Here is an 11071-nt window from a genome sequence, read left to right on the forward strand (position 1 = left end):
CTGTTTATGGTCATAATGAATTGGAAACAAAGTAGGTGCTTACCATTTGGGGAATGGTTAAACAAATTGTTATTACCTGAATTTAATGGAATATTATTGTCTTATAAGAAAAGATGACTGTGACAATTTGGAGAAGCTTGAAAAGAGTTATATGAACTGATTCAGTAAGTAGAATTGAAATAAGCAGAATGGTGAAAATAATATACATAATGTCTATGACAACATAAATGGAAAGAACAATGAAAATAAACTGAACGTTGTGTAATTAAAGTGATCAGAGCTGTCACCAATAAAGAAATTAGATAACATAATGACTTCTTTGCAGAAGTGGGAGACTACTGATATGGTACATTTCATACTTTCAGCTTTCAGACTTAGCAGATATATTTGTTAGTTTTGCTGAATGACTTTTTCCCCCTTCCACTTAAAAAAAATGATAAAGAATTGCTTGTTATACAAGGGAGGAGAGAAGGATAGATTCAGAAATGAAGGCAAGATAAAAATATATAACATCAATAAAAATGAAAAATTTATGTTTAAAAAGAAAAGAACACTAGCCTTCCATTCAGAAGTCCAGAGCTCTGGTCTGGCTTCTGCCAATAACTAGCTGTATGCTCTTCAGGAAGTTACTTCAATTCCCTTTTTATCTGAAAAGAAAAAAGATTGAATAATATCAGGCCAGCTTATAGGATTGTGAGAATCAAATGAAATAATACTTAAATACTATTTTGTCATTTCAAAGGACCATAAACAATGGCTTTAATAACAAAATCAATTGTTTCCAAGTCATTTCTCTGTCCTTTTATTTGATGGTCCAACTATCCATATCATTTCTCCACCTTGATAAGTTGATTAGCACAATATTTTATTTGTTGCTGTTGTTCAATCATGTCTGACTCTTCCTGACCCCATTGGGAATTTTCTTGACAAAGATACTAGAGTGGTTTGCCATTTCCTTCTCCAGCTCATTTTATAGATGAGGAAACTGAGACAAATGGGGCTAAATGACTTGCCCGGGGTCACACAGCTAGTATGTATCTGAAGCTAGATTTGAATTCACAAAGACGAGTTTTCTGTACTTTAGACCTGGCACACCATCCACTGTGTCACCTAGCTTACCCATTGAATTGTGAGCTTTTCGAAGAAAGAACATGTTTTGTTCCTGTCTTTGTATTCCTAGTACCTAGGACAGTGTCGGTAATTGTTTTGTTTGTTTTTGCTTGACCTGTGATTTAATTAAGTGTTTAATAAATAAATGGTTCTTCAAATAAATGAGATCAAACTGGACACATAACTTGCTTCTACATTTCCTGAGTAAGGAAATGATAAAAATCATTTTCATTTTCTGCCAAAAGAAAGCACCAGGAGAAGTGCACCATGTGCAGCCTTGTAGAAAGAAGAGACATGGGATCATAGGTGGACTGCATCTTTGATTTAGGCTTTTGTAAAAGTTGCAGTCACTGCTGAAATGGATCTTTCTTTAATTGACTCTCCATTGAGGCTAGAGGAAGCACATTAAACTGCATCTCTGCAAGGGTTTTTCTGGCAAGGCTGTAATAATATCATTGGGAGGGAGAGCAGGAAAGGAGAAGACAGAGAAAGAGGGAGAGTAAGAAGGGGAGGGGAAGGAGGAGGGGCAGAGTAGGAGAAAAAGGGAGAGGAAAGAAAGAAGGAAAGGAGAGGGAAAAGGGAGAGAAAGAAGAGGGAAAGAGAGAGGGGAAGGGAGAGGGAGTCAAAATGGGAGAGAGAATGGGGGATGAGGAGGAAGAGGGAGGGGAGGAAAGAGGAGAGGGAGAGACAGTGAGAGAGAGGGGGAGAGAGAGATAGAGAGAGACAGAAACAGAAACAGAAATGGAGATCCATTCACAGCATGCTAGGTTATATGGTCTAGAAAAATGGACAGTTAACACATTCTCTAGACTATCTCTCCGAAAGAGAAGCTATCCTCGGGGGGACTTTTGTCAAATGTTAGATCCCAAACAATTCTGTTTTCTTTCTCAGTATTTGTATTCTCAGTTCCCTCCACAGGTCAACAAGGTCAATAATTTTTAACCACAGGAAGCTAAGACAATTTTATTTCCAAGTGTGTGCTTTAGTTCAATGACTTTTGGCCATGGCCCAGCATGTATGACCTGCCATCACATGGGAGGAAAGTGCTGTGCCTGCTTAGCATTGTATAGATACTGTCAAGGCTTTCTGGTTGGATCAGAGGCTGTCAATGGTTCTAGTAGATTTGCTTGTCCCCAGACACTGAGTCTTGCCCAATGATTGGTTATTCCTACTATTCCAGAATATACATGCACACACATATATATATACACACACGTAATTATTTATATACATATATTTTAATAACAATAATAGTAGCTAACATTTATATATGCTTAATTTGTGCAAGGGACTAAACTAAGTGCTTTACAAATATTATCTCATTTGATCCTCACAACAACCCTGCAAGGTAGGTTCTATTAATCTCCCCATTTTACAGTTGAGGAAACTGAGGCAAAAACCAGTTAGGTGACTTGCCCAGGGTCACACAGCTAGTAAGTGTGGTCAGATTTGACCTGACTCTAGCACCAGCACTTTATTCCCCCATACCACCTAGTACATACATACATACACACACATGTTAATTTATTCTTGAATTCTCCTTCTCTCATATCTTTTTTAAAGAGATATGATGGAGCTTCTTCATTGTTGCTTCAGTGACCAATGAGAGAGAAACTGGACTTGGAATTTTGAATGGAAATTGCATCGTTCATGGCAGAATGTTCAAGAGGGGCGGGGAAGGGCGGGATACAGCCTACCTCATATTGAGTTGACATTGCAGTGAGGATGACCTGAGTTCCAAGTCCTACCCATGTGACTGGGAATGCTACTTAACTTCTTAGTGGTTCAGGTAACTCTTTAAAAACTGTTAAGCTACAGTAAAAGCACCAATCTGCATTGTGGGAGCTCTAGTTAAAAAAAAAAGAATGAGAAGGGACCTAAAAGAAAATCAAGCCCAACCTTCTTGTTTTGTGAAGGGAAAACTGAGTTGGATAAAGACAAAATGCCTTGTATCAGCTCACTGGAGGCAGGGCCAGCTCAGGTTTTTGGATTCTTGGCCCACTGAAGTTTCAATAATGCTCTATTGTCTTTTTTGTATCCTCAGTCAGTCAATAAATATTTATTAATCACTGTCTATGTGCCAGGCATTGTGCTAAGTATTGGGGTTACAAGAAGAGGCAAATGATGGTCCCTGTCCTCTAGGAGTTTACAATCTAATAGGGGAGACAACATTCAAAGATATACAAAGCAAGATATATGTGTGAGTATGTACACACACACACACACACACACACACACACACACACACACACGATAAAATGCCAATAATTAATAGAGGGAAGACATAGAATTAAGAAATATCTGGAGAAGTAAGATAGTGTTACCTTTAATAACATTAAGCAGCAATTGCCTTGAAGATTCTTTGAGATGGATCAATGCATTTAAAATCAGAGAGAGAGAAAATACTGCCTATGTTCTACAATAAAGGAAGGAAATCTTTATAAAGTACACACGGCCGAGGAAGCAGTGTTTCAATGAAACAAAGCTATGATTTGGATCCAGTGGACCAAGGCCCTGCCACATCCTACGTGTTGGAGTCACTTCAATAACAGGGACTCAGTTTTCTCATCTGGAAAAGGAGGGTGTTAAATTCAAAGATCTGTAACACCCCTCCACCTCCACATCTAGGACCCTGGGTGCCACATTTCAGGAAGGACGTCAATCTGAAGACCCTTGGAGGAGGACAATCTGCATGAAGAACTTCAAGATCATGGTATGTGAGGGCTCCTTGAAAGGTTTGTAAGTGTTTAACCCAGAGAAAAGAAGGCTTGGGGAGTCAAGCTTTAGAAGATGGTTGGTACCAGAAATCAGAGCTAGGAATGATGGACGGAAGTTGAAATGAGGCAAATTGAGGCTTGTTATCAGAAAGAATCCCTAACACCTAGAGCTCTCCCAAATGGAATGGACTCCCACAAGAGGCAGTCGGCACACCCCCTGCGGTAGGTGTTTAAGCAGAGGCGATCAATCAATCGACTGGTTGATTGGCAGTTTTAGGGTCAGCACTTAAGTCCAAGCAGGCTTGGCTTTGAAGCTGCCTCTCTGCCCAAAACGCCGTACTTCCTCTCATGTCAAATCAGAAATATAAATAAGAAAAAATCTGCATGTACTCCCTGCCTCCCAACTTTTCAGCTTCCTTTTTTGTGTCATCTTTCCTGTTAGAAGGTAAACTCACTGAGGGAAGGACTATCTCCACTTGTATTTATATTCCCAGCACTTAGTACAATGTCTGGCACATAGAGAACACTCAATAAATTGAGTGATTGTAGTAGAAATTCCTAGTTTCATATCCAGCTATTTTTTTTTGTATGGGGGAAATGTTCGTGTTTGATAATTTTTGTCAAGTTCACAATAACAAAAATGGAGATTTTAAAATCTCACCCCTGGAACTTTTATCTTGAGTCAGTAGAAGGGAGGAGACAAGAAGAGCTGCCTCCTGGTGATTTGTTGGCTAAGCTGTCAATCAGGATCAAGCCAGGTTGTGATAGCTTTAATTGGTTGCTGTGCAGTCTAATTAATGGTGACTTGTATGCAAAAATTGGCTTTGTAAAAGATGAATGAGCTTTAATCATTCACCAGGAAATGAATGAGCAGAGAAAGAAGCGGGTTGTCAATGTCCTCAGAATGATGGCCTAAGCTTCATAGAGATACAGAGAATATTAAAACAAAGCAAGGAAGGCCCCTGGTTCATGGCGCAGACCTTCTAGGTAGGATTTATAAGAGAGAGAAGAATCACATAGGTTGAAAAGGTGTGGATGCGTGGGATTTTATTATTGGAGGAAGTAGCCACATGAATGACATCTTGGATTCACTGAAGTACTAATATCTTTTGTTACTGGCTGTCGCTCTAAGAGCAAAATCTACCCTCAAGCTAGCACCTAAAGAGTTTGTAGCTTTAGAAGAAACTGAGGCTAAAAATAAACTTAAAAAAAGAAGAAACTGAGGCTGAGAAAGGAAAATAGGATCGTATATTTGGAGCTAGAAGAGATTTATTTTAGAGGCCAGCCAGTCCAATATCCTAATTTTACAGATACAGAAACTGAGGCTCAGGGAACTAAAGTGGTTTGTCCAAGGTCCCACAGGTAGAAAGTTTTGGGTCAAGCCTTCTGATTTTGAGCTATTTTCTCTGTCTTTCAAATTACTCTTGAATTAAAGGCCATTATCTCTTGTTCTAAAATACCCAACCTTTTGAACTGCTACCTCAGTAGCAAGGCTTATGAGGCATTTAGATCTGACCACTACACCAGGCTAGGTGGCACAGTCAGTTGCTCTGGGCCTGGAGTCAGGAAGACCCGAGTTCAAATCCAGTCTCAGACACTTAGATGGGTGACCCTGGGTAAGTCACCTCACCCTGTTTACCGTAGTTTCCTCATCTGCCAGATGAGCTGGAGAAAGAAATGGCAAACTACTCGAGTATCTTTGTCAAGGAAACCCCAAATGAGGTCACAAAGAGTCAGACACAAATGGAAAATGAACATACAGCAATAAACAGCTAGATCAGGCTACTAAGTTGGTGCAGCGAATTGAGCCATTGGGAGAGCTCCTGACTTAGCACTTGGTTAGTGGTAAACCCTTCCCCCACAAACAAACAAACAAACCTACAATCATTCTTTAGATGTTTGGGTCCCACATGAAGCACTCAGAAAAGATCTGACCTGGCTTCCTGGAAGCTGGTGACATTTTCTCAAAATAACCATTTCTTGGGTCAGTTTTTTCCCATTGAACACTCAAAGGGAAATATTTCCTTCTCACATGCCAGCCAAGTGGATTCCACTGTGAGAGGCCCAGGGGGCCAATTTTAGAGCCTGAATATGTGTTTTTCGTATCTTTTACCCCCCTAGTTAGGTATTTTTGTTTTGAAAGGTTGCTGAAGACCCAGAGAGGGCATAAAAGGGAAGCCAGAATAACAGTGGTGTTAGAGTTAGAAGGGCTTACGTTTCCACAGGTAGAATAATGCAGAGATTTAAAGAACAGCAGCTCCAGGAAGTAGTCCACTGTAGGTGGGCTCGGCTTAGCCAATAAAAAGTGAGTTGATGGTTCCATAAAGACCCCAAAATCAAGATAAGGGTTGAGCCACTCAGACCAGTTATGGTCAACCTGAGGACACCTGAAAAATGTTAGTGCACTTGCTTAATGAACTTCATTACTATTATCTGACACACCCTGCATAAAATTAGAGCCTCATTAATGAGTCATGGTACGTATGACCAAGGGAGGGGGAACATACTTGAGCACATCAAGGGGAAACATGTAAGGAAAGGTTTAACTTGGGAAGGGATGGACCAATCCCGGCCTGGGAGGTTTCGTGCCGAATTCAACTGCATAAAAGCACACTTGCCCTTGCACTCAGGGCCCACTCCTCCTGAAGAGGGGGGGGGGCCTGCTTCTGGCCAGAAATGTCTAAATCCTCTGGACTTTCTTTGTAATAAATTTTCTTGATACTAAATTTTTGGTGTCAAGCCTGTTTGTAACAGTGGGAAGCAGGAAAGATTTCCCCCCCTAACTAATCGCGCTCAGTGTTCTCTGGCTCTAAAGTTGCTGAAACACTTTTCATCACAACAGATATCAAGTAGATTGTGTCAGGATTTTACTGGAGAGGAAACTGAGGCTTCAAGGAGGCTGAGGGGCTTATATAAAATCTCACAATCAGTAAATGGAAGGAAGACCTTGGACTTGAACCCAGGAGGTCATCTGATTCTAGATTCTGAGTGGGATCATCCCCTACCACACTGCCTCTCCAGGGGGAGAGGAAGAGAGTAGGAGGCTGGAGAATGCAGCAGGTGACATAAGCAATTTGTATACAGCTTTGTTTTTTCAGCTGGAGAATGAAGAGGACTGTATTTTTCATTTTTCCTGACCCTGAAAAATATAGTCAGTGACCTTGGATTTTTCTTCTGAGACTGGATTTTGAAGTCAGTGCTTTGTAAATAAAATTTGAGATTGGTTCCCTGGTGGGCTGTCTGGGGGTGGCCACAGAATGACTAGATGAGGCTGGGCCAGCCTAGCAGAGGATGCCTCGTCAGCTCAGGGCCTCTTCCAGGCCTCTCTTATTGTCAATTTCTTGAACACAATCCTTCACACGTATTTATGCATAAGTAAAACTTCTCCCAATTTGGATACACATACCTGCCCATGAGCACGAGTAAGGTCAGACCAGAGAGAATCATAGGATGATGGCCCTAGGAGAGATCTTAACGATTTACCACCAATATGTTTTGCATGACTACGCATATATAACCTATATCAGATCGCTTGCCTTCTCAGTGAGGGGGGTGGGGAGGGAGGGCAAAAATTTGGAACTCAATTTTAAAACTGAATCTTGAGAATTGTTTTTATATGTATTGGGGAAAAATAAAGTACTAAATTAAAAAAAAACCCACTATGCATCAATGCTTTGCATGCAGACTGTTGAATTGGATCCAATGATCTTGTGAAAAGATGGTAGTGTCCAGTAGTCTTGCTACCGGGACTTTGAGGCTGCTGGATCTCTCGAGCTCAGGGTTTGTGAGCTTCAGTGGGCTAACCCAGAAGCACATTTGCAGCATCCGGTACCAATATGGTGAACCTCCAGGAGTGGGGTGAGGGATACTAAGCTCTTTAAGCAAGAAATGGAGTCAGTTAAAGGGCCTGTGACAATTAGCAGTGAGTTTAGGACCAAGCATGGCCGGTACACTTCCTGGTCAAGAGAGGGGGACTCAATCTCAAAACAAAACAAAACAAAACAAAAAAACAATCTCTCAATTTGTGGATGAGGAATTGGAGGTGCAAGGAGGTAAAAGTGGCCAAAGTCACCAAGTGAGTTAGTGTGACTTGCTGGGAATTAGAATCCAGTCCTGAAATTCAGTTCTGCTGGTGCCTTGGGCTCTTTCTGTTGTAATTAGATACCTTCCCCAGTTCCAAGGTGAACACTTCCAAAATGGTCTCTGTTTGCTGCATCATATTTTCAAAAGAGTTATATGGATACAATGTAAATCTAGACTTGAACGAGCAAATAAAAAATAAAAACAAAAGATATTAAGTATTCGAGCAGTAGATAGAGCATTGGACTTGGAATTGGGAAGATTTATCTTCATGAGTTCAAATCCAGCCTCAGACATTTACTAGCTGGGCAACCCTGGAAAAGTCATTTAACTCTACCTCAGTTTCCTCCTCTGTAAAATGAACTGGGGAAGGAAATGGCAAACCACTCCAGTGTCTTTGCCAATAAAACCCCAAATAGGGTCACAGAGATTGAGTACAATTGAAACACTGAACCCTATTTGCCTTAGTTTCCTCCTCTGTAAAATGAACTGGAGAGGGAGATGGCAAAGCACTCCAGTGTCTTTGCCAAGAAAGCCCCAAATGGGGTCACTACAAGTCAGATTTGACTGAAACAACTGAACAACAATAACAAAGTGTCTCCCAAGGTCTCTTTCAAATGCGAGATTCTCTAAGTGTGTGAAACCGTGTCTATCTTTCCACTGGTGAAATCCACTACCATCCTCATAAACGCTGCAAGTATTTGCCTCAGAACCTGATGCCATCTTAGAAAACAAGGTACATAAAAAAAAACAAGATCAAAAACAATTATTAATCATTTTCAGGGCTGTGATGGAGCCAGCTCAGGCTTGCTCCTTGTTAAATTTTCAGTGTGATCATTTACACCTTGGAAATCAGCAAATATCACAAATCAGGGTTGGTGTATTGTTTCATTGATTGCCTCGCCTTAAAGAAAGTGATGGAGAAAGTGTCAATAATGCATAGTAAAAGTTCAACTTGCTTACATTTTTTCCCCCAGAGAGCCAGCTATTAAACATTTACCAGCACACCCCTAGTCCTTTCTCGTCTTGTCCTATTCACTATTCCTTTAACACCCCAAAACAAACAGCCCCTTACAGTCAAGAAGACCTGTGTTTAAGTCTAGCCTCTGACATATACTTGGAAAATAACAAAATTTCCCAGGGTCCCCACTAAACTTTTAAAGATAACAAATTATAATACAGATTTTGTTCATCGTTAAAGTGATTAATCAGGAACCATTTCCCCTTTGCTGATGAAAACACATGCGCAAAGAAATAAGCAAAAAATAATAATCTATAGAAGGAGGCAAGATTATCTACAGGCAGTCTTAATTTTCAACCAAGAAAATATATAGGTCACCAAGAAAAATAAATGTTTGTTGAACTGAACTGCATTGAATTAAATTGAATTTATTTCTAGAAATTATCCTGCTTAAGCTTCCATAAAATTTGGTAAAGTTCCCATCTGAAGTCTCCCTTGTTGACCACCAGATGGAGATAATGCATGAGTCAAAAGAACAGCTACCTTAAGGCTGGCTGACTTCTGATGCCAGTGATGTGTGTAGTTGCTATTTGTGGATGGGAACATTAGGGAAAGGGATGAATAAGAAGGTTCTCTCTGCAGAAAAAAAATTGTTGATATTTTTGAGAAAATGTCAGAAGACAAGGACTAGAAGATTTTGCAGCAGGGAAAAGTAGAGATTGCTTGTACGTGAAATAGCTCAGGACAGAGACAAGCTGCAGGTACTGTGGGAAGTTAGATGAAGAAAATATCATTATGTTCAGAGAAGGTATTCTTTGCTCTGGAACAAGAAAAACACAATGGGCAAGACTGGCAGGGACTGTGCTACTGGGCCGTTGTAAAAGCCAGGGGTCCTGGGTTCAGGTGATTAACTCCCTGTGTGACATATTCTCTTCTCATCTCTGAGCTTCAGTTTCTGTGTTTGTAAAATGAGGAGATTGGATTAGAGGGAGTCTAAAGCCCCTTGTAGCTCCAAATCTATGATTCTATGAATTAGCTTTGTAGGTGGCCCCATTATAGTGTAGAGAGACAAGTTCACCTCAGAATCAAAGGGACCTGGGTTCAAATCCTTCTCAAAATAAATACTGGCTCTTTGACTCTGGTCAAGTCCTTTAGTTCTCTGATAGCCAAAGGAGGCTTCTTCCACAATGAATGCCTCCCTTGGAGTCACCATGTGCTATGTTTTGCACTTCTCTAATCAGCTGATCAGGTATTATCCTAATTATCTCGATCCCTCTCTCAGCCTCCTATTTGGCTGGAATCTCTCAGAGAAACAATGCTGTGCAGCATTAAAGTGCTGTGCTTCAAGTTAGGCTGTGTGATTGAGGGCCAATCATTCACTGCTCTGAGGCTCAGTTTTCCCCTCTGTAAAATGGGGATACTAACATTTTTGGTAACTGGTCTCATGGAGTTTTGAAGAAAGCCCTTTCTAGCCCTTAAAGCACTCTCCGGATAGAATGGATTATCCCATATATGGAGGGACTCTGTCCTGTTTAAAGTTGACTCCCCCACCCTTGCACCTAATACCAGGGACTGCCCATAGCAGGTACTTAAGAAAGTGTGCTGAGTCAGACTGAATGCTTTTTATCTTTAAAATTTGAGCAGACTCTGCTGTCAGAGCCAAAGAGAAGGAGGCTTTCTTTTTGGGGGCCATAGAAGGGGATCTAAGTAACAAGTCCCCACAAACTGAATAAAAGCATCTTTGCTGTACCTGCCCTATCTCTGCATACAAATGAACTGACAAAAACGGAAAATGACTTTTCTTATTATCTATCAAATGCAAAATAGTGTGGGGTGGCCAGAACATGTTCTTATCTCCCTAGATGGTTTCCTAATGGCATTATTAACATTTAACAGCATCCTTTCCTCATCTTCAGAAGCCAAAACAAAGTAATTCGACCTCCTCTTTGCAAAACAAAAAAATCAGCGTTTTCAGTCATTTGGGGCAAGAACTATTTTTTACTTATTAAATCATGAAATATGTCACTAGTTACTCTTGTTTCTCAAGTGCTACTCTGTTTGCACAGTCTATGACTCACAACTCTGCTAGTTAGGAAGTATAAGTATTATTATCTGCATTTTACAGATGAGGAAACTGAGGCACAAAGAAGTTAAAGTGACTTGTCCAGAATCACACAGCTAATGAGTATTAAAGACAAAGACT

This window comes from Phascolarctos cinereus, unplaced genomic scaffold, assembly GCF_003287225.1.
Source record: "Phascolarctos cinereus isolate Bilbo 61053 unplaced genomic scaffold, phaCin_HiC Scaffold_1;HRSCAF=81, whole genome shotgun sequence".
Taxonomy (NCBI): domain Eukaryota; kingdom Metazoa; phylum Chordata; class Mammalia; order Diprotodontia; family Phascolarctidae; genus Phascolarctos; species Phascolarctos cinereus.